The sequence below is a fragment of the Sorex fumeus genome, unplaced genomic scaffold (genome assembly GCF_029834395.1).
Source record: "Sorex fumeus unplaced genomic scaffold, SorFum_2.1 ptg000037l, whole genome shotgun sequence".
Classification (NCBI taxonomy): Eukaryota; Metazoa; Chordata; class Mammalia; order Eulipotyphla; family Soricidae; genus Sorex; species Sorex fumeus.
Window position 1 is genome coordinate 13,339,662 of NW_026606094.1, and position 23,377 is coordinate 13,363,038.

Sequence of the window (23,377 nt, forward strand, 5' to 3'; positions counted from 1 at the left end):
TAACTCTACTAACATTAATTTGCACTAGAGGGGAAAATAATTAATTGTACATCCTGAAAATTTAGTCAGAATGATATGGCATATTGCCCCATCTTTCTAAATCTTATTCAAGTTTTATTCTCGCATACACAGCTGCTAAATCATTATTCTCTGCATGAGTAATTGTTGCAGATGTTCACACTGATTAATGGAAAGCTATATTTATGGTGATTTCAGTGTGGCAACTACACAACTATAAATGTTCTTAAGACAGAGAGCACTGTGCTTGATACAAGGGTATAAGACTTCTGGTTGAACATCTTTGTTAGCTACTTTCAATATAAAAATTTTTGGACCAGCCTGTTCTGTCTTACCCACCAACATGATCCTAACCTTATTAAACTAATGCGAAGGATACCTTTATTTTATCAGTTTTCTTAGGCACACCTGACAGTGCTCAGGCTTATTCCTGGTATTGTGCTCAGAGCTCACTCTTGGTGAACTCAGGGGACCATATGTGGTGCCGGAAATCTAACCCTGCCTGACCGCATGCAAGGCAAATCCCTGCCCACTGTACTATCACTCCTGCTCAGTTTTATTTATTCCAAACAGTACAGATAAATTCTAATCTTTCTAAATCCCAACGAACACTTCACAATCAAAAATGAGAAGGGGCTGGAGAGAGAGGAGAGACAGATGTTATGGATGACTAGCATTCCATATGGTCCCCGGAGCACTACCAGAAATGATCCCTGATCATCAAGCCATGATTAATCCCTAAGCACTCTTTTGTATGACTCCTCCAAAAAAAAAATTTTTTTTTTAATGTGAAGCAACAGATGACTCTGGAGGCATTATTTTTTGATTCCTTCATTGACTGATTATCCATTTCAATTACATTTATTTTTTTTAATTGAGTAACTTGGGAATAAGCCTTTAGAGAAGGATTAAACCAGTAAATAACTGGGTCAAAAAAGTAGTAGGAAATGTTCAACAGAATAGATTACTTAGTATTTTGTCAGTTTGAGTGTTTAAATTGAATGTAATTATTTAATGTTGGTTAACTAATTTCCCTAATTTTCTGGAAATGAAAACATTTCTGTGTTATAGGAATTAAAGATTTTTTAATTAATATAGTCCTTAGAAATGCAGAAGAGCCAGTGACCTTAGTGAGTTGGTCTGATTTCTTCCTTTTATGATTTGTTTATTTATTACCAGTAACTACAACTGGTCTCATTCACCTGACCCTGAAGGCTTCACCGACATGGCAGCACTGAGAAGGATGAGAAAGGAGAGGCAGACAAAATCTCAAGGCCGAACTAGGCTGCCACAATGAAGGAAGACAAAAATGATCGTCTGTACTTTCAATGCACATACGCTAGCATCAGATACATCCATGGAGGACCTGATGGTACAAGCGCGAATGATCAAGTACGACATCATTGGTCTGACCGAGACAAGAAGGCACGAATCTCATGCCGTTTTCGACACTGGAGAAGAATTGTTCCTCAGAACATGCGATCAAAGAGGTGTTCGAGGCGTCGGTGTCCTTGTCAACACAAACTTGGCCAAGAGCATTGATTCATTCGAATGCCTAACAACCCGAATCGGACGTTTACATTTGAATAGATGTGGCTCACTGCCTGCAGTTTCTATCTTCGTTGTCTACACACCAACATCTCATTATGATGAAAGAGAAATTGAGAAGTTCTACATGGAGCCGGAGAAGTTCTATAAAGAAGACCACACCTTCTACAAGATCATCGTGGGTGATTTTAATGCTAAGATAGGACTGAGAAGATCAGCTGAAGAACTTCACATCGGGACCCATGGCCTAGAATGGAACGAACAGGGTGAGAGACTGTCTGAGTTCATCATGTCAACCAAGACCATCCATGGTAACTCACAGTTCCAGAAGGCAGAATCTAAACGTTGGACATGGGAGTCTCCCGGTGGAGGATTCCACAACGAAATAGACCACATCATATTCAATCGATGGTTTTGCCTGACCGATGTCGCTGTTGTCCCAAAATTTTGAACGTGATAGGACCACCGTCTCCTTCGTGCAAAATTCTACTTCACAGAGCGGGGAGAAAGGGCTGCAAAGTTCAAAAAGAACTCCCAGAACCACCAACAACTGGGAATTCTTTGGCACTATTGCGGTAACATGGGAAGATGCCATTGTTGACAACACTGACGAGGAATACGATCGACTGGTTAAGCACCTCCATGAATGTGCGAGAAATGCCAAGAGAGAGATAGCCCAAAAAAAACGCCTGTCTTCAAAAACTCTTGAGCTAATTCACCAGCGTGGTTTGGCGCATGCCTCAGGCAACCGCAAGCTAACGTCCGAGCTCGCAAAGCAGTGCAGAGATGCGATCAAGAAGACCTCAAAGACTGAAGAGCAGAGGTACTGGTAGATGTGGCAGAAGCCGGGAAAAGTATTTGTTACGCCTGCCTGTTCTTCGCCAACTACAAGACCACGATGACTGCCCTCCGACGTCCTGATGGATCCATCACATCCTCCAGAATGGCAATGGAGAAGATTATCCATGACTTCTACTCAAATCTCCTCAATAGCCATGTCCACTTGCCGACATACCAAATTCCACAAAAGGGATCTGTCGTTCCCAACATTCTCCCTTCCGAAATCTGACACGCCATTTCGTCTGTAAAGAAACAAACAGCACCCGGCCCAGACAAGGTCAGACCTGAACACCTGAAGAACCTGCCATCAGTACTCATCAATACACTGGCTCACCTCTTCACTCGCTACCTGTCTGAATGCAAGGTTCTGTCCCAATGGAAAACCAGCAGGATCGTACTACTGTTCAAGAAGGGAGACATCCATGACATTGGCAACTTTCACCCGATTTGCCTATTGTCTATCATCTGCAAGTTGTTCACTCGAGTCATCCTAAATAGGATTGGCAGAACACTAGATGAAGGACAACCATGCGAGCAAACCAGGTTCCGCAAAGGATTCAGCACCATCGACCATATCCACACGGTAACCAAACTCATTGAGGTTTCTCGGGAGTTCAAGATGCCACTCTGTCTAATGTTCATTGACTTAAAGAAGGCCTTTGATTCTGTTGAGATGGAAGCAGTCAATGAAGCCCTAGCCAAACAGGGCATTCAAGCCCAATACATCAAGATCCTCTGTGAGCTGTATTGCGGATTCACTACCAGGATCTCACTATTCTACAAAGAAGTGATCGTTGATGTCAAGAGAGGGGTTCGGCAGGGTGATACCATTTCACCGAAACTCTTCAGTGCCATCCTTGAGAACGCCATGCGACGACTGGCATGGGAAGGATTGGGAGTGAAGATAGATGGTCCGCAATTACACCACCTCCGCTTTGCTGATGACATTGTTTTAATAACACCAAACATCAGCCAAGCGGCACAAATGCTGGCCGACTTTGACCATGAGTGTGGAAAGGTAGGACTACAGCTGAATCTTACGAAGACAATGTTTATGAGAAACAGCCTCGTTCCTGATGCCCCATTCGCTCTCAACGGAACGACCATCTCCGAATGCAACAGCTATGTGTACCTAGGTCGAGAAGTCAACATGACAAATGACCTGGCACCCGAGCTGCGCAGGAGGAAGAGAGCTACTTGGAACGCCTACAAGAACGTTGAAGAAATAGCTAAGAGGACGAAGAACCTCCAGCTCTGGGCACATGTCTTTGATTCCACTGTTCTTCCTACATTAACATATGCCTCAGAGACCTGGGCCCTACGCAAACAGTATCAGAGTGCTATTCAGGTCTCCCAAAGAAGAATATAAAGAGCTATGCTTGGAATATCACATTTCTCTCAAATGAGAGAAAAAAATCGGAGTTCTGACATCCGTTGACGATCAAGAATCAGGAACGCAGTCTCATTTGCCAAGGTGTTAAAAATCATATGGGCTGGTCACGTAATGAGATTTAAAGACAACCGCTGGACTAGAGCTGTTACTGACTGGATTCCATGGGATGTCAAAAGACCGCGTGGCCACCCACCTACCAGATGGTCAGAATTCTTCGTGAAGATCATGAAAGATCGGTTTGAGGCTCTTCATGTGTCCAGAGCAAACAGATGCCATTGGGCTACACTAGCACACGACAGGGACAAATGTAGACGTTACTGGTGCCCACTTGAGCAAATCGACGACTAACGGGAAGGTAACTGATAAGTGACTTTGGGGACAGTGTTGGGGCAGCAGTCGTGACATATTGGGCAGTTCTTGGCCCTGAAGTGTGATCTTGATTGTTTCTATAAGAGTGCTTGGACTCAGAGAAGGTGAGAGAGGAAGGCACACCAAGAGCTCTATGGAGTCAAACTCAAGATGTTGTGCTCCATCACTTAGAGCTATCATGCTAGCAAACAATATGATTTCTTAACTTTTGTGTACTTTCTAAACATTTTATAAAGTATCACTTGTGTCACACATTATCCTGTTATTCATCAATTTGCTTGAGTGGGCAACAGTAATGTCTCCATTCATGCCTGTCGCATGCTAGTGTAGCCCAGTGGCATCTGCCTTGCTCCAGGAACACCAAAAGCCTCAAACTATTTGTTGAGGGTTTTGATGAAAAAGTCTGACCATCTCGTAGGTGTGTTGCGACACATCCTTTTGACATACCGTAGAATCCACAGCTAGTGGATTCTAGTAACAGACTAGTCCAGTGGTCGTCTGTAAACCACATTACATGTCTGGCCCATATGATTTTCGACATCTTGGCAAACAAGACAGCGTTCCTGATTCTTGATTGTTGACAGAGATCGGAACTCCGGATTCACTCTCTCACTTGAGTGAAATGTGATATTCCAAACTTAGCTCTTCTGATTCCTCTTTGGGATACCCAAAAGCTTTCTAGTCCTGTTTTTGTAGGGCCTAGGTCTCTGTGTGTATGTTAGTGCAGGAAAAATGGTGGAGTCGAAATGATATGTCCAGAGCCAGAGTTTCTTCATCTTCTTTACAACTTCTTCGGGGCTCTTGAAGGCATTCCATGCCTCTTTCTAACTCCTCCGAAGTTCTGGTGCCAAGTCATTCCTCATGTTAAGTTTTCAACCCAGGTATACATAGCTGCTGCATTCGGAGATGTTTGTTTTGTTGAGAGCAAATGGAATGTTAGGGACTAGTTCATTTTTCATGAACATTGCCTTGGTGAGATTGAGCTGCAGTCTGACTTTTCCACATACACGGTCAAAGTTGGCCAGCATTTGTGCCGCGTGGCTAATGTTTGCTGAACAATGTCATGGGTGAAGAGGAGGTGGTGTAGTTGCTGACAGTCTATCTTCACTCCCATTCCTTCCCATTCCAGTTGTCGCATGATGTTTTCGAGGGTGGCACTGAAGAGTTTTAGTGAAATGGTATTAACTTGCCTAACACCTCGCTTGATGTTGATGAACACTTCTTTGTAGAACAGTGAAATCCTGGTGGTGAATCCATAATACAGCTAGTGGAGGATGTACTGAGTTTCAATGCCCTGTTTGGCTAAGGTTTTCATAACCGCTTCAGTCTCAACAGAATCAAAGACCTTCTTTAAATCAATGAATGTTAGATAGAGTGGCCACTTGAACTCTCCCGAAGTCTCAATGATCTTGGTCATAGCATAGATATGGTTGATCGTGCTGAGGACTTTTTAGAACCTGGCTTGCTCGCATGGTTGTCCTTCATCTAGTGTTCTGGCTATTTTATTCAGGATGACCCGAGTAAACAACTTGTAGATGACAGACAACAGGCTAATCAGGCAATAGTTGCCAATGTTGTGGGTGTCTCTCTCCCTTCTTGTACAACAGAATGATTCTGCTGGTTTTCCATTGGGGCAGAACAAAGCATTCAGACAGGTAGTGTGTGAAGAGTTGAGCAAGTGTATTGATGAGTACTGGCAGCAGATTCTTCAAGTGTTCGGGTCTGACCTTGTCTGGACCAGGTGCTGTATGTTTCTTTTTTTTTTCCACTTCACTTTTTTAATTTATTTTATTTTATTTTTTATTAGTGTAACACCATGAGGTACAGTTATACACTTACAAATTTTTGTGCTTATACAGAGTTATACAATGTTATACAATGATCAAGTTATACAATGATCAAGTACCCATCCCTCCACCATAGCCCATCCTCCACCACCACGGGTCCCAGCATCCATCCCACTCCCCCCACATCCCACGCTGCCTCTGTTTCAGGGCATTCCCCCTTGATCTCTCTCTCTTCTTTTGGGTCCTGTATTTTGCAAGAGAGGCATTGAGTGGCAATCATGCTTCTTTACCGGCGAAATGGCGTGTTGGATTTCTAAAGGGAAAATGCTGTAAAAGGCATATCCATCTTGAGGAATTTGGTATGTAGGCATGTGGACGTGGCTATAGAAGAGATTCGAGTAGAAGTCATGGATTTAATCTTCTCCATTGCCCTTCTGAAAGATGTGATAGATCCATCAGAACATCAGAGGGCAGTCATCTTGGTCTTGTAGTTGGCGAAGGACAAGCGAGTGTTGCGAATGCATTTCCTGGCTTCTGCTTCATTGGCCAACACTTCTGCTCTTCTCTCTTTGAGGTCTTCCTTTATAGCTTCTCTGCACAGTTTTGCGAGCTTTGACATTAGCTTGTGGTTGCCTGAGGCTCACACCAACGCACTTGAATGAGCTCAAAAGTTTCTGAAGACAGGCATCTTTTTGTGTCTTTCCCACTCTTGGCATTTCTCTCTCAGTCCTGGAGGTGATGAATCAGTTGATCGTATTCCTTGTCGATAATGTCAATGATGGCATTTTTCCATGTTGCTGCAATAGTGCCAAAGAACTCCCAGTTGGTGGTCGTTCTTGGAATTCTCTTCTTAAACTTTGCAGTCATTTCTCCCTGCTTCGTAAAGTAGAATTTTGCACGAAGGAGATGATGGTCCAGTCCCATTCAGAATTTTGGAACAACAGCGATATTGGTTAGTCTAAACTGATGACTGAATATGATGTGGTCAATTTCATTGTGGAATTTTCCACTGGGAGACTGCTATGTCCAACGTTTAGATTAGGGCTTCTGAAACTGTGAGTTACCATGGATGGTCTTGGTTGACATGATGAACTCAGTCTCTCATCCTGTTCGTTGTATTCTAGAGCATGGATCCTGATGTGGAGAACTTTGGCTGATCTTCTCGGTCCTATCTTGGCATTAAAATCACCGAAAATGATCTTGTAGAAGCTATGGTCTTCTTAATAGGACTTCTCCAGCTCCTTGTAGAACTCAATTTCTTCTTCATTGTAGTTGGATGTTGGTGCATAGACAACGAAGATAGACACTGCCAACAGCGAGCCACATCTATTCATTTTAATCATCCAGTTCGGGTTGCTAGGCATTCAAATGAATCAATGCTCATGGCCAAGTTCGTGTTGACAAGGACACCGACACCACCAACACTTCTTTTGCCGCATGTTTCGAGGAAAAGTTCTTCTCCAGTGTCGAAAATGGTGTGATGTGATCAATGCCTTGTCATCTTAGTCATACCAATAATGCTGTACTTGATTTTTTGCACATGCACCATCATGTCCCCAGTGGATGCTTCCAATGCCAGAGTACGTGCATTGAAAGTACAGTCATTTTAGTCCTTCTTCGTTTTGGCAGCCTAGTTCAGTCCTGAGATTTTATCAACCTCTCCTTGCTCATCCTTCTTAATGCTGCCATACTGGGGGCTCTTTCAGGGTCAGGAGGAATGAGGCCCATTGTTTTTACTGTTTTTGGCATATTGAATGCTCCATGGGTAGCTTGCCAGGCTCTACTGTGTGGATGGGGTACTCTCGGTAGCTTGCCAGGATCTCCAAGAGGGATCGAGGCTTTTAGGGAGACCTCTAATCGCCCTCACAGGTTTTCCCATAGTTCACACCATATTTGAGCCCCATCAAATATAGTGCAGATAATGGGCATTAACTGTCTTATGAAGTAGCTGCACAGACTGGAAAGCCTCCTGGGGTGTGGCAGTGGCTGGGTGATGGAGGTAGCAGAGGTCGGCCAAAGAGATATTTATCTGACACCAGCAGTGTGGGTCTTCTGCGTATGGTCTCTGGATTGTTGAGGATTAGTGGAAGCAGGCAGAGGATCTCTGTTTCCTGTCTCTATTGAGCCTGGAGTCCAAAGGTCACAAAGTTCTGCTTTACCTGGTTCTGTAAGGCTTCACTCATGCATGAGACTCAGCGCTAGCATCTGAAAATTGGCCTGGACGGTGGCGGTGGCTGGGTAGATGGTAAAACATTTTAAAGTATAAGCTAAAATCAGTCATATGCGCATCATTAACATGTCACTTTATATGTGGCTACTAAATAGTTTTATTGTTCTTTTTATATAATCCAGCCCCCCTTTTTCAAACTATGTTTATTTATCTAGTTTTCTTACTCTTTGAATTATCCCTAGCTGTACACAGTTGGTTGAATATAGACCAGATTACTATTTCGAAGAAAGATACCTAGTAGGCACATGGAAACTAATATAAGGAATAAATAAAAGTATAAGGTAATCATTGAGCTATCAAATAATGTCAATATTATATTGGTATTAGAAAGATAAAGCACCAATTTAAAAAAAAATGTTGACTTTGTTTTTTAGACCATACTTGGAAATGCTCAGAGCTTATTTCTAGCTCTGTGCTCAAGGTACCATATGTGGTGTCAGAGATTTAACCTGAATTATTCATGTGCCATGCAAAGGCCTTTCTGATTATACCATCTCTTCAATTCTTTCCCCATCTTTCTGTTTTTTATCACCTTATTTAAGCACAGTGCTTTACTAAGTTATTCATTACACAGCAGCTTAAGGCATTCAACATTCCTGCTCCACTCTCACCACCAGTGTGACCTTCCTTTCACCATTATCCTATTTCCCACCAACCCCCCAGGTCTGCCATCTTAATAGGTAAAATATAATTGGTTTTCTATTGTTTGTTATAACAAACTGTTAAATGCTATTACAAAAGATATATGTCAAAGAAAATTTATAAAAATTTTTATAACTCACAATTATATTAGTAAAATCATTGCCTGAGGATTAAGAGCTGTTTGTTGCTAGTTGTTTCTTTTGTGTTATTGATTTCATTCATTGTACTTGAGGCCCCTCCTCTATTTAAACCAAGGTTGTATCTTCTTCTAAGTTGCTGTTTCTTAACACTTCTTTTTTTGTCATTATCATCCTTCCAAGAAGAAAGGGTTTCATAGAAAAAATTCCCACAATGATAAAATTTAAATGCTAAACAATAAAAGTTTTTTACATAAAGTTAAAAATAAACTAGTATACTGATAAGATATTTTTCTTACTCCTTGTTATTAATAAAATCAGCTGAGTCCTTTGGAACTAAAATTGATGTTTGTTAAATTTCAAGGATGAGTTCTTTAATATATAATATCTGAATAATGGGATTCCAACAATCAACATAACATTCCTAATCACATACTTATCTTATGGATTTAATTTCAGACTCCTATAACATATATTCTTAAAATTAAACAACATGAATACATAACAAAATTGGGATCATAAAAAAGTGGGAACAAGTCTAGCTGAAAAAACTGTCACTTTGGGATTTGGAGAACAACTTTGCTATCAACATTTAGAGCTTGTTTAATTCATCTTGAGAGTGAAACTGATCACAACTCTATCCTTGATCATAAACAAGTCTAAAGAAAAAATTAAAACCATGATATGAGGCAATATCGATGACAGTCCTTTGAAAATTGCTAAGCACTAATGCAAGTGTATGCTGTTGGCCAAGTGGAAACAGTCTGCTTTAAAAGAGCAGCAGGAAATGGAATTGTCAGAACCATGACATTAGGATCAAAAGAGTGACAGGAGCTCTTATCTCTTTCAGAAGGTGTCATGACCCATGAGCTGGAGAGAAAAAAGACTTTATCATGCCAACGAGAAGGGAAAGAAATCTAGAAGAGAATACCCAGTACTACTACAATGCTTGTCCATAGAGAGGAAATCCTGGAATAGGATCCATTTCTACTCCCTAGGGGAGAAGGTTGAAGAGTATCAAGAACATCATAACAAGACAGACCTAAGAACTAAATCAACACTCTAATTTAGGAATAAATAATCTAGTTCAAGCATGCTTTGATAAATACAGGTTTAAAATGAAGGAAGTGTTTCACAATGTTAATTAGTAAATTTTGAAATAGAAAAGAATTCTGGCTGTTGCTAGAACAAAATTTTTAGCAGAAGGAGCAGCTGCCATGAGGAATCCTCTGGGGTACAGGATGTTAGCTAGAATCTCGTTGAATACTTCCAGCCTAGCAGTTTAATCATTTAATCCAAACCTGATCCTGAGAATCTGGCCCATTGCCTTTGATCAAGCAGCCATGGTTTGGCAGTCATCACTTGACTTTGTGGCCTATTGGGTGCCTTCCTGTGCTATTTTCTTTCTATGTCACAGGCTTGGTTTGCTGGCATACTCCTGCTTAACATAATCTCTAGATTTGATGTCCTTGCCAAAACTAAGTATATCTATATGTTGGGCTAACAACATTTCCAGCTTATAATCAAGAGTTTATGAAAGAGGAGGACACCAGTAATTAGTTGTTGTCACTGAGAAGCAAATGAGCACCTTTAGACAAAGCTAACAGTTCCTTACAGCAACTTTGGCACCGTGGAATGGTATTGAGAAGAGCAGGTCAGATAATAGTACAAGTCACTGCATCTGAGTAGCTAAGAATTTGATGGCTTGTGAAATATTAGATCTTTAATTTTTTTCAAAATATTGGTTTGTTTCCATAGCCATATATATATATAATCTTTTACTGTCTAAAAGTTTTATATATATACTTATATATATTTATATAAGTATATTAATATATATGTATATTTACATGTGTACTTTTTATATATAAATTTTAAAGTTTTCTCCAAACTTTTAAACATTATATATATGTATATATATATATATATATAAAACTTTTAGACAGTAAAAAATTTTTTATTGTTGGGTGCAGAGGAATGTCTCACAAAGCCATGATTAGGTAAGGTAAAGGTAAAGGCCCTCCCGTTGATTGTCGATTTGCTCGAGCGGGCCCAGTAACATCTCCATTGGAGACTTTGTTGTTACTGTGTCTGGCATATCGAATACTCTCGGTAGCTTGCCGGGCTCTCCGAGAGGGGCGGAGGAATCGAACTCGGGTCGGCCATGTTGGCCGCTTATAAGGCGAACGCCCTGCCGCTGTGCTATCGCTCCAGCCCATGATTAACAGAAAGAAAAATGAAAAAGTAAAATAGTTTAAGTATGATGAGAAAAATATTTCTTAAAAATTTGGAGAAGCAAAGTGCTATATTAACTATAACCAAGACTGTCACTAGATTATTTAAATATAATCTTATCTCTATAGTTTACTAATGTTTGAACTTATTCATTTGACCTCCTGCACTGCATCTGTAAAATTAAGATTATGATAGTAACTAGTTCACTATCATAGGTTAGTGTGAAGAGCATAAATATTTCATAGGATATTTATAAGGGTTAAATGTGCTCATACACACAAAACTCTTAGAAGAATATATGTCTTCTAGGAACCGAAGTGATAGTATAGTGAGTAAGGTGCTTGCCTCATGTGTGGCTGTACTGGATTTGATTCCTGACTCTACATTTGGTGTTCTGAGCCCCACCACCAATGATCCCTAAGCATAGAACCAGAAGTAAGCTCTGAGCACTACGGGCTGCTGCCTAAAATGCTTTCCACCATAAAAATAAAGAAGGCTGAAAGTGGCTACTATACTATAGATCGAACATGATAGCCACTTAATACCTGCATTGCAAACCACAATAACCTAAAGGAGAGAGAGAGAGAAAAAGGGAATGGGCCTGCCACAGAGGGAGGGGGGGGTAGGGTGGGGAGTAGCGAGGTTGCGGGGGAGGGATACTGGGAACATTGGTGGTGGAGAATGGCCAAGGGTGGAGGAATGGGTACTCGATCAGTGTATGATTGAAACATAAGCGTGAAGTTTATAGGTCTGTAATTGTTCCTCACAGTGATTCATTTTTAAAAAAGTTGCTAAGAACAAATGAATCCCACATTTATCTGCTTTGCAAAACGATTTAATCGTGTTGTGCACTTAAGGTACAACTGACAATCATTTTTTTCCATCTCTTTCTTATTTCAAAAAAATCAAATAAGAATGAAACAAAAAAATGAAACAAATAAATAAAAGAAATAAAAATGAAACAAAAAAGAAAAGAAAGAGTATGTGGCTTATAATATTATATTTTAATCATTTTAGTATTAATAAATTATTGTACTCATACATAGATATAATTTCTAAAATTCTTTATATACAAAATATTGTCAAGAAATATCACTTTAAAAATACAAAGATAAATGTATTGGTCTAGCAATATCCTAGAAATTTTTAATGCTAGTCAAAATGTTAGATGGCATTATTTCTGTTATTTAGACTTCCAAATTTTCTGAAAGACAGGTATACTTCAAGAACAATTAAGTTTGATTTTTAAGACATACCTGTCCTCATACTATTAATATTATGAGATAAATTCACCCTATTCCTACCAATAGTTCACTATGTTAAAATATCACTCTCTATTAGTTTGGGTTCTCCATAGCAGCAGAGCCAAAAGGATATGTACATAATTGTGGAGGCTGTCCAGTACTAAATCTGAGGGTAGATTATCAGGCAAGAGATCCAGGAAAGCACTGCAACGGGACTTTGAGGCAGTCCATTGGCAGAAATCCCTTTTATTCAGAAAAGATCTGTCTTTTCTTTAAAATCTTCATTGGACAAGGTTCACATTCTGGATGAAATTTGCTTTACTCAGAGTATACTGATTTAAAAGTTAATCCATGAGAAAAAAATATCCCTTCACAGAAACAGCTGTTAATTTGACCAATTATTTGATTCCACAGCCTGGCCAAGTTGACTAAAATCAACTATTATGCTTTAAATATCTCATATGGCAAATTATTACTGTGAAAAAAATTTTAAAACACACATTTTATTTTACTTGAAAGAGGTCTTAAAAGTGTGATGATTAGAAAAAAATGCTATCACAAAAATAAAGTGCTAAAATAGCTTTGAAATACAAATATAATAGAAATTAATAAAAGATATTTTTCTGCTTCTATCGTCTTAGAAAAATTTTTGAAACATTGTTGCTTGCATATATGTAAGTTCCTATAATAAAATTGTTTAATGGATTAGTAGCGTAAAGTCAGTTAGAAATTAATTAGTAAAAATAAACTGTCACTGTCACTGTTCTCCTTTGTTTATCGATTTTCTCAAGCAAGCCCAGTAATGTCTCCATTGTGAGACTTTGTTGTTACTGTGTTTGCATATCAAATACATCACAGGTAGCTTGCCAAGCTTTGACATGCAGGCCAGATACTCTCGGTAAAAATGAAGCAATAATAATTGTACTATCAAATAATCACTTGATCACTTGACATTCCTTTACTCATCAATTTGCTCGAGCAGTTGCCAGTAACATAATCATTCGTTCCTGTTGTGTGCTAGTGTAGCCCAATGGTGTCTGCTCATTCTAGGAAAACAAAGAGTCACAAACTGATCACTCAGGGTCTTAACGAAGAAGTCTGACCATCTCGTAGGTGAGTGGCCATGCGACTTTTTGATGTCCTGCGGAATCCAGTCAGTAATAGCTCTAGTCAGGCTGTAGTCTCCAAATCTAATTATGTGTCCAGCCCATCTGATTTTTGACAGCTTGGCAAATGAGACAGTGTCCATAATTCTTGACCATCGATGGATGTTGGAACTCTGGATTCTTTCTCTCATTTGAGTGAAGCATGATACTTAAAGCATAGCTCTTTTGATTCCTCTTTGGGAGACCCGAATAGCGTTCTCTTCTTGTTTTTGTAGGGCCCAGGTCTCAGAGGCGTACATTAATGTAGGAAGAACAGTGGAATCGAAGAGATGAGCCCACAGCCGGGGGTTCTTCGTCCTCTCAGCTATTTCTTCGACGCTCTTGAAGGTTTTCCAAGCTGCTCTCTTCCTCCTGTGCAACTCAGCTGCCAGGTCATTTGTCATGTTGACTTCTTGACCTAGGTACACGTAACTGTTGCATTCAGAGATGTTTGTTCCAATGAGAGTGAATGAAACGTCAGGAACGAGACCATTTCTCATATACATTTTCTTTGTGAGATTCATCTGTAGTCCGATCATTCCACACTCATGGTTGAAGTTAGCCAGTATTTGTGCCAGCTGGCTAATATTTGGTGTTATTAGAATGACGTCATGGCAAAGCAGAGGTGGTGTAGTTGCTGACCGTCTATCTTCACTTCCATTCCTTCCTATTCCAGTCATCACATGATGTTCTTGAGGGTGGCACTGAAGAGTTTCGGTGAAATGGTATCACCCTGCTGAACCCCTTTCTTGACATGGATGATCACTTCTTTGTAGAATGGTGAGATCCTAGTAGTGAATCTGTAATACAGCTCACAATGGATCCTGATGTATTGAGTTTGAATGCCCTGTTTGGCTAGGGCTTGGATGACTGCTTCTTTCTCAAAAGAATCAAAGGTCTGCTTTAAATCAATAAATCTTAGACAGAGAGTCATCTTGAACTCTCAAGAAACCAAAATAAGCTCAGTTACCATGTGGATATGGTCTATTGTGCTGAATCCTTTGTGGAACCCGGTTTGCTTGCATGATCGTCCTTCATCTAGTGTTCTGCCAATCCTATTCAGGATGACTCAAGTGAACAGATTGTAGATGACATACAATAGGCAGATGGGGCAATAATTGCCCATGTCATGGATATCTCTCTTCTTGTACAGTAGTACAGTCCTGCTGGTTTCCCATTGGGATGGAACCTTGCATTCAGACAGGTAGCGTGTGAAGACCTGAGCCAGTGTAGTGATGAGTACCAATGGCAGACTCTTCAGGTATTTGAGTCTAACCTTGTCTGAGCCAGGTTCTGTATGCTTCTTTACTGACGAAATGGTGAAATGGCATGCCGGATTCCGGAAGGGAGAATGTTGGGAACAACATATCCATCCTGCGGAATTTGGTATGAGGGCAATTGGATGTGGCTATTAAAGAGATTTGAGTAGAAGTCATGGATAATCTTCTCCATTGCACTTCTGGAAGATGTGATATATCCATCAGGATGTCAGAGGGCAGTAATCTTGGTCTTGTAGTTGGCGAAGGACAGGCCAGAGTTGCGTATGCTTTTCCCGGCTTCTGCCACATCTGCCAGCACTGCTGCTCTTCTCTTTTTGATGTATTTCTTTGTTGCTTCTCTGCACTGATTTGTGAGCTCAGACATTTGCTTGTGGGCCCCTGAAGCTTGAGCCAAGACACGTTGGCGAATAAGCTCAAGAGTTTTCAAAGACAGTTTTTTTTTTGTGTGTGTGACTATCTCTCTCTCGGCATTCCTCGCACAATCATGGAGGTGCTGACCCAGTCAATCTTTTTCATCATCAATGTTGTCAATGACAGCATCTTCCCATGTTGCCACAACAGTGCCAAAGAGTTCTCAGTTGGTGGTTGTTCTGGGAATTCTCTTCTTAAACTTTGCAGCCCTTTCTCCCCACTCTGTGAAGTAGAATTTTGCATCGAGAAGACGGTGTTCTGATCCAGTTTGGAATTTTGGGACAACAGCGACATTGGTCAGGCATAACCATTGATTAAATATTATGTGGTCAATTTCACTGAGGAACCATCCAACGAGAGACTCTCAAGTCCAACGTTAAGATTAGGCCTTCTGGAATTGTGAGTTACCATGGATGGTCTTGGTCGGCATGATGAACTCAGAGAGTCGCTCACCCTGTTCGTTCCATTTTAGGCCATGGTTCCCGATATGGAGTTCTTTGACTGATCTTCTCGGTCCTATCTTGGCATTAAAATCACCGACAATAATCTTGCAGAAAGTGTGGTATTCTTTATAGAACTTCTCCAGCTTCATGTACAACTTCTCAATTTCTCCATCATAATTGGATTTTATTGTATAGACAACAAAGATAGAAACTGCTGGCAGTGAGCCACACCTGTTCAAGTGTAATCATTTGATTTGGGTGATTAGGCATCCGAATGAATCAATGTTCATGGCCAAGTTCGTGTTGACAAGGACACCAACACCTCCAATGCCTCTTTTGTCACATGTTCCGAGGAACAGTCTTCTCCATTGTAGAAAATGGCATGATGTGATTGATGCCTTCTTTTCTTAGTCAGACCAATGATGCCGTACTTGATCTTTCTTGCTTGCACCATCAGGTCCTCGATGGATGCATCTAATGCCAGCATATATGCATTGAAAGTACAGACAGTCATCTTTGTCTTTCTTCATTTTGGCAGCCGATTTTGGTCTTGAGATTGTATCAGCCTTTTCTTCCTCATCCTTCTTTCTTTTTTAATTTTTAGATTTTTTTTTAGTGCACTTTGAATTTTTTTCAAATATTTATTTATTTATTTTTAATTTTTATTAGTGAGACACCATGAGGTACAGTTGTAAACTTACAAATTTTGTGCTTGGGTTTTAATTATACAATGATCAAATACCCATCCCTCCACCAGTGCCCATTTCCCACCACCACAGGTCCCAGTATCTTAACACTGCCGTATTGATGACTCTTGCAGGGTCAGGGGAATGAGACCCATTGTATTTACTGGTTTTGGCATATCGAATATGCCACGGATAGCTTGCCAGGCTCTGCCATGCATGCAGATACCCTCGGTAGCTTGACAGGTTCTCTGAGAGGGATAGAGGCTTTTAGAGTGGCCTCTATTTGCCCTTGCAGGTGTTTCCATGGTTCAGACCATATTTGAACTGTATCAAATATGCTGTAGTAATCTTGGAAGATGGTTATTAAGTGTCTTATTATGTGTCTGGAAAGTTTCCTAGAGCGTGGCAGCAGCTGAGTATTGTAGGTAATGGAGGTAGTCTGTTAGTGAGGTATTTATCTGGTACCGGTAGGGTGTTTCTTCTGTGGGTAATCCCTAGGTCTCTGGCAGTTGGTGGAAGCAGACAGGGCAGGGAAGGGTAGGGTGAGGCTCCTGGTTTTAATCCCTTGGTCACCTGTGGTTTGTGGGAGCAGGCAGAGGATCTCTGTTCCTGGGTCCATTTTGAGTCTGGAGTCCAAGGCAGCTCAGATAGAGAAGGGAGCTCCAAATATAGGGTGTTGAGACGATCCTCCCAGAATGGGAGATACGTGCTGAAAGTAGACTATAGACCGAACATGATTGCCACACAATGCCTCTTTTGCAAACTACAACACCCAAAAGGAGAGAGAGAACAAAAGGGAATGCCCTGCCACAGAAGCAAGAGGGGATGGGGGGATGGGAGGTAGGATAGATACTGGGATCCATGGTGGTGGAAAGTGGGCACTGGTGGAGAATGTGTACTCGATGACTGTATAACTGAAACCCAAGCACAAAAATTTGTAAGTCTACAACTGTACCTCATGGTGTTTCACTAATAAAAATTTAAAAATAATAAAATAAAATTCTAAATATTGTACTGCACAATATTGACTAATTTAAGTTCTGTACCCATCATTTATCCTGTCTTGTTGAATATCAAACACTTCAGATATGTGCAGTTCAAGGGCCTCAACTCCCATAATAGATCATCAGCACTTGGCTCTGTTAACTGATAATAAAGAAGGAGAAAAATTATTTAGAAACATCCTAGACTTTTATATTTTTTATATTTTATGAAAGAAAAATTGAGAATTTGAGCTGCAAAGAAGTCAAATGACTATATTTTCTTTACAAAATTGTTAGCTGCATTAGTAGAAAGCATAGCAATATAGTATGCATTACTGATCAACAGGATCTTTACCTGAGATCTAAAAATATTCAAATTTAAAAGAAAACAACTTTGATCTGTAGAAAAGCTAAAATTTTTCTTAAATATAATATTCATTATATGAACAATAGTATATTTCAAAAATCATTCTTAAGTCTTCAAGCATAGAGTTTAGTTTATAACTGTAAAATAAATCATCTCTTACTTTTCAGTGATTGAATTCATCCTTTATTTGTGACATAATTTTGCTCGAGCGGGCCCAGTAACGTCTCCATTGGAGACTTTGTTGTTACTGTGTCTGGCATATCGAATACTCTCGGTAGCTTGCCGGGCTCTCCGAGAGGGGCGGAGGAATCGAACTCGGGTCGGCCATGTTGGCCGCTTGTAAGGCGAACGCCCTACCCGCTGTGCTATGACCTGAAAAATAATTTAAAAAAACCCACTTGGACATAAAGTAAAATGTCACAACCAGGTTTTCTTTTTTATTTTATTAAAAAAATATTTACAATGAGGCACAATCACACTTTTTCACTATCCTTATTCCTTGTATAGTTTAACTATGTATCTTTTTCCTGCCAAATTATATTTTCTTAAAAATAGACTAATTGACTAATAAAGAGATTTTTCAAAATATTTCCACACATTTTTTTACTATAGTACATTTCTTATATTTTTGTTCTGGGCTTAAAAATTAAACAGTCAATGGGAAAGATTGAATTTATATTTAAAAGTACAAAGTGTACTTAGTTTCAACCTAATAATGATCATTAAACTACATTAATGTCCACATGGTTGAACAACAATGTTTTCAGGCACTGAACTTCTGTCTAGGGAATCTGGTTATAAACAAATACATTAACATTCATTCCTTCTGTGTGTATATAAGTATCAAGCAAAGTTTGTGGTACGTACTGTGATTGGCAAGAATATATGTCCTAAGCATATATTTTAGTATTTAAACCTCCGAATTAGCACTTATATGGGAACCTTTCATTTTGAATTATTTGAGTGGGAAAGGCATGATGAAGGTCAAAAAATCAAGAGCTGAATAGAATTAGAATTTGATCTTGTTTTGCACTGAGTCCAGTTAGAATGCAGCTCTAGAAAAATTAGGACATTATTATATGGTGAAGAAATAACCTTATGCAGAAATCAACTATCCACACTTAGCTTCTTGGAGATGTCTAAGAACCTTTGTAATGTTACAACTAATGAAAGTATTTTTGCTTACATGAGGTGTTTGGGTTATATCAGTTTAACAATTTGATTTGGAATGAAGAATGGAAGCTGAAGTCAACTACGTAAGCGGCATATCAGACTTAAGGGTAAAACTCTGGGTACCAAAGTTCTGGTATATTTGATAGGTTGACCAAATTACCCAGTGGTAGAAAGATAGTTGTGTTGTCCATGAGCTCAATGAGAGAAGACAGGTGGAATTTCTACCTGCAAAACTTCCCTGGACTCTGCTTCATGTAACTTTTTCAATGGCTTCTGTAAGTCTGTATCTTTTCTCAGTAAATACAATGAAATCAAATGGATTTAAAGGTCCTTTAGTGACCTCTTTAAATCCTTCTAGTAACTTTTCAAGCCTCAGGATAGTTTTGAGGATGTGCTAACATGTAATTGGTGTCAGAAGCAAAGGTGGTTTGGAAAACCATGTTCAAGATTTTTTTTTCTGGTTTTCTTCCTCCTTTATTTTTTCACTGCTTAAAGAAATAATGGCTACACTCATTCAAAACACTTTGTCTTCAAATGTCTTTCTAGCATATACATTGTAAATACAGATATTTATTGATGGCCTGCTATCTCGCTAAATACTACTTAGCATTCTTCACTATACAACTAAATACCCCCCAAAATTGAATGTTTTGTTTTCTTTTTCTCTTGTAAAAGATATTTAAATTTAAAGGCTTTATTTGAATTATCTGAATTGCATTTAAAATTTTCAGCAGTAACTATATGTGGATATCACTTTTTTCAAAATGTTTTAGTTGATTTTATGCTTGTTAATTTATCAAAATATTATTTTCTGCTGTATTAATCTCAAGGAAAAAATTATTGCCTTGGCTATCATCATAATACCAAGTACTTAGAAACAAAATCTTGGTTTTTTCCTAAATTTTCTTTTCATACTGTGACTTAAAAAGAAAAGCTCTTCATTGTAAAAAGGAGCCACTTCATGCTAAGTAGATTTTATTCCCTCACATTAGGCTTTTGGCAACTAAACCAAACACTTCATTGATTTTATGCCATTCTCTCCCAGACAAGAAAACAATGAGCAAATAACAATGAAAGTATCTTAAAGTTCATTTTCTAGCAAGAAAGAGAAGTAATACAAAAAAAGTGCTTTTGTTTCTTATGAACTAACTCATTTTCAGACTTGGTAATTATAGCATTTTAACTTTCTGAACATAAATTTATAGATATACCAGCCATATTTATGTCTAAACATTCTGTATGTTTGTATGAGGAATAGGGAAGAGAGAGGGGAAGAGAGAAAGAGAACAATACCAGTGACTATTATTACAAAATAGGTACCTTGAACACAGAACTTTATTATCCCATAAGTCTGGAATCTAGAATACTGAAACATTGTATTGAAATGTGTTACCCAAAGGTTCTAGGAGGAGAATCTTTTCATTTTCTCTTCAGTTTCTAGTGGCTTTGCCACTTTTTGAATGTAATATTTTGCTCCCATGTGCATATGTGGTTTTTATATAACAAGAATTTCAAGCATCATACAAAACAATATATAGCTTTTTTATCACACTTGGTAGTGTTCATAGGCTACTCCTATCTCTGTATTGGGGCTTGCTCCCACTAGGATCCAAGCAGTACAGGGATGAAGCCCAAGACTCCACATACAAGATATGTACTAAGCCCATTTAGCTAACTTCCTGACCTCAGTGAAACATGGCTTTTATTAGGTAAAACATTTTAGAAAACAGGGGGCTGAAATTTATCTATCAGTTAAGCAATTTATTATTAAACAGATGTCCAGTAAATCAAGAAAAAGACCAATCTAGAATTTTCCCTAATGTCGTAAATAACATTAAGAGAATAATACCTTTTTATCATAAAAAATAGGAACATTTAAAAAATATACTTTAAATTATATTACAATATGTGTGAAATATAAAATATAGTAAATGTAAAAACAAATTATGCTAAAATATACTAGGATTCATTTTCCTTCCTAGGTTCATTTGGAAATATTAAAATTAATATATCTTTGATACTTAAATATAACTTTTTAGAGTCTAAATATTATATCCAGTACAACTTAATATAATCTTTGTAATGTATGCCTTTAAAGGCACTAATAGTCAAACATGTATATTAATTTTTATTTCAATCTATATTCTTTCTTTTTTTTTATTAGTGAGACACCATGAGGTACAGTTGTAGACTTACAAATTTTTGTGCTTGGGTTTCAATTATACAATGATCAAATACCCATCCCTCCACCAGTGCCCATTTCCCACCACCATGGATCCCAGTATCCCTCCCACCCCCCATGCACCACATACCACCCTGCCTCTGTGGCAGGGCATTCCCTTTTATTCTCTCTCTCCTTTTGCCTGTTGTGGTTTGCAGAAGAGGCATTGAGCGGCAATCATGTTTGGTCTATGGTCTACTTTCAGCATGCTTCTTCTATCCTGGGAGAAGGATCCTCCCAACACCCTTTATTTGGTGCTCCTTTCTCTATCTGAGCTCCCTTTTCCCTAGCACGTGTGGCTGGTCTCCAAGCCATGGAGCAAAATTCCTGGTACTAATCTCGGCCATTCTTGGGTGTTAGTCTCCTATTTTGTTACTTTATGTTCCCCAGATGAATATAATCTTTCTTTGTCTATCCCTCTCTTTCTGACTCATTTTGCTTAACATGATACTTTCTATGTAGTACCACTGTATATAAATTTCATGACTTCATCTTTTCTAACAGCTACATAGTACTCCATTGTGTAGATGTACCAGTTTCTTTAACCAGTCATCTGTTCTCAGCCACTCAGGTTTTTTGCAGATTCTGGCTATTGTAAAGAGTGCTGCAATGAACAAAGAAGTGCAGAGGTCACTTCGACTACACTTTTTTTCCTCTCTGGGATGTATTCCCAGGAGTGGTATTGCTGGGTCAAATGGGAGCTGGTTCAGCCCTTTTGGAAAACAGTATGGACGATTCTCAAAAAATTAAAGATTCTTATTTATATAAAAAAGTCAACATTTACTCAAAAAGAATTTGTTTTTCATTAGGAAAGGAGATTATTTACTATTAAGGAGTAGTTTGGCATTCTACCCTCATTTTTATTTGATATAAATTCTTGAAAAATGAATCTAGTAAGATGAAAATTATAGAACAAAAATATCATAAAAAATGAGGGCAAATAGGAGTAAATGATATAGAGTGTCCTTTGTCAATTTTCTTCTATATACAACAGACTAATATGCCTAGCAGGTTTTATCACATTAAGAGATTGTAAACATTCATAAAACTATAATTATTACTGGCATAAATACATATGTAGAGAAATGCTTTCTTTCCTGAGAGATTTGACTTAATTGTTGAAGTGGAGAAGAATTGTCTTGGAAAAAGCCTGTGCTTCTTAGTATTTAGCTGAACTAGTAAGCAGGAAAAATGACATTGTAATTTTTCTTTGTCATCTACCATATGGCTCTATAGAGAAATTCTATGCGTCTAGTTATGGGGGGAAATGGTGGCCATTTTGAGTGATTTTCCAAGGGAACCTAATTTAATGTCAAGATGCTTTGGTTCATAAAATCATCTTATAGAAAATATATGTCAGGCTAGAATAGTGTTGATGTTAAGAGTTAAAACTCAAATGTAGAATTGGAAGCATTGCCTAAGTGAAATAGCAATGGAACAACAATGTAAGAACAAAGATAACTATGAAAAATCTGATAAAAACAAAAAACTTATTTGCATTTTCATGCCCATCTATTAATTTCCAGAATCTTTGCCTTAATGAATAAAAATAAATATTTGATTGACCTTAAAGGTCTCAGCACCTACAAGATTGAATTACTGAACCATAAACTTGGCATCAGGAAGATCACTTATACCAGCCAGTGGCTGGAAAATGGAACTGCCTAGAATTATCTTCCTCTTATAAATTTTGAGTTTTGAAGGAAAAATAAGGTGAAAAAGCAAAGATTTAATTTTTTTATAGGAATTCAAATCCTAAAGAGTACTTTAATTATCTCAAATTGGGAATATTTCAAACTACTAACAAAATAGGAAAGAACTTATTTCTTAAATGAAAATCAAACTGAAAAATCATCTTTGAGCTAAATTAATCCACAAATTAGAAATTCATAGTTGAAAGGAGAGTTTGTGAAGACGAAAGAATATATTAAAAGAAGATGTACATGGAGAATGAAAATGTCCTGTTATATCCCAGTAGAATATAAAGAGCAAACTCTAGAGATAGTGAATAAATTTATAGATAAATATTTAGAAAGGTTATCAGATATGTTTATATGTAAAATTGAAGTTTAACATGCACCTGTCATATATATAAGAAAAATACAAACTTTAGTGACATTAGTGAAAAAAGCTTGAAAAGAAGCTAACTAGTGACATTAATAAATAGCTTTAAAAGAAGAAAAATACATATTTAATGAAATCACAAATGATATTAATAGCAGAAT

The 23,377-nt window shown here is 38.4% G+C and overlaps 2 pseudogenes; one reads left to right on the forward strand and one right to left on the reverse strand.

Annotated features, from left to right (window-relative positions):
• The first annotated feature begins 1,327 nt into the window (after positions 1-1,327).
• On the forward strand, positions 1,328-2,893 carry LOC130027319 (craniofacial development protein 2-like; annotated as a pseudogene).
• Positions 2,894-14,654: 11,761 nt separating this feature from the next.
• Positions 14,655-16,236, reverse strand: LOC130027317 (uncharacterized; annotated as a pseudogene).
• Positions 16,237-23,377: the final 7,141 nt, after the last annotated feature.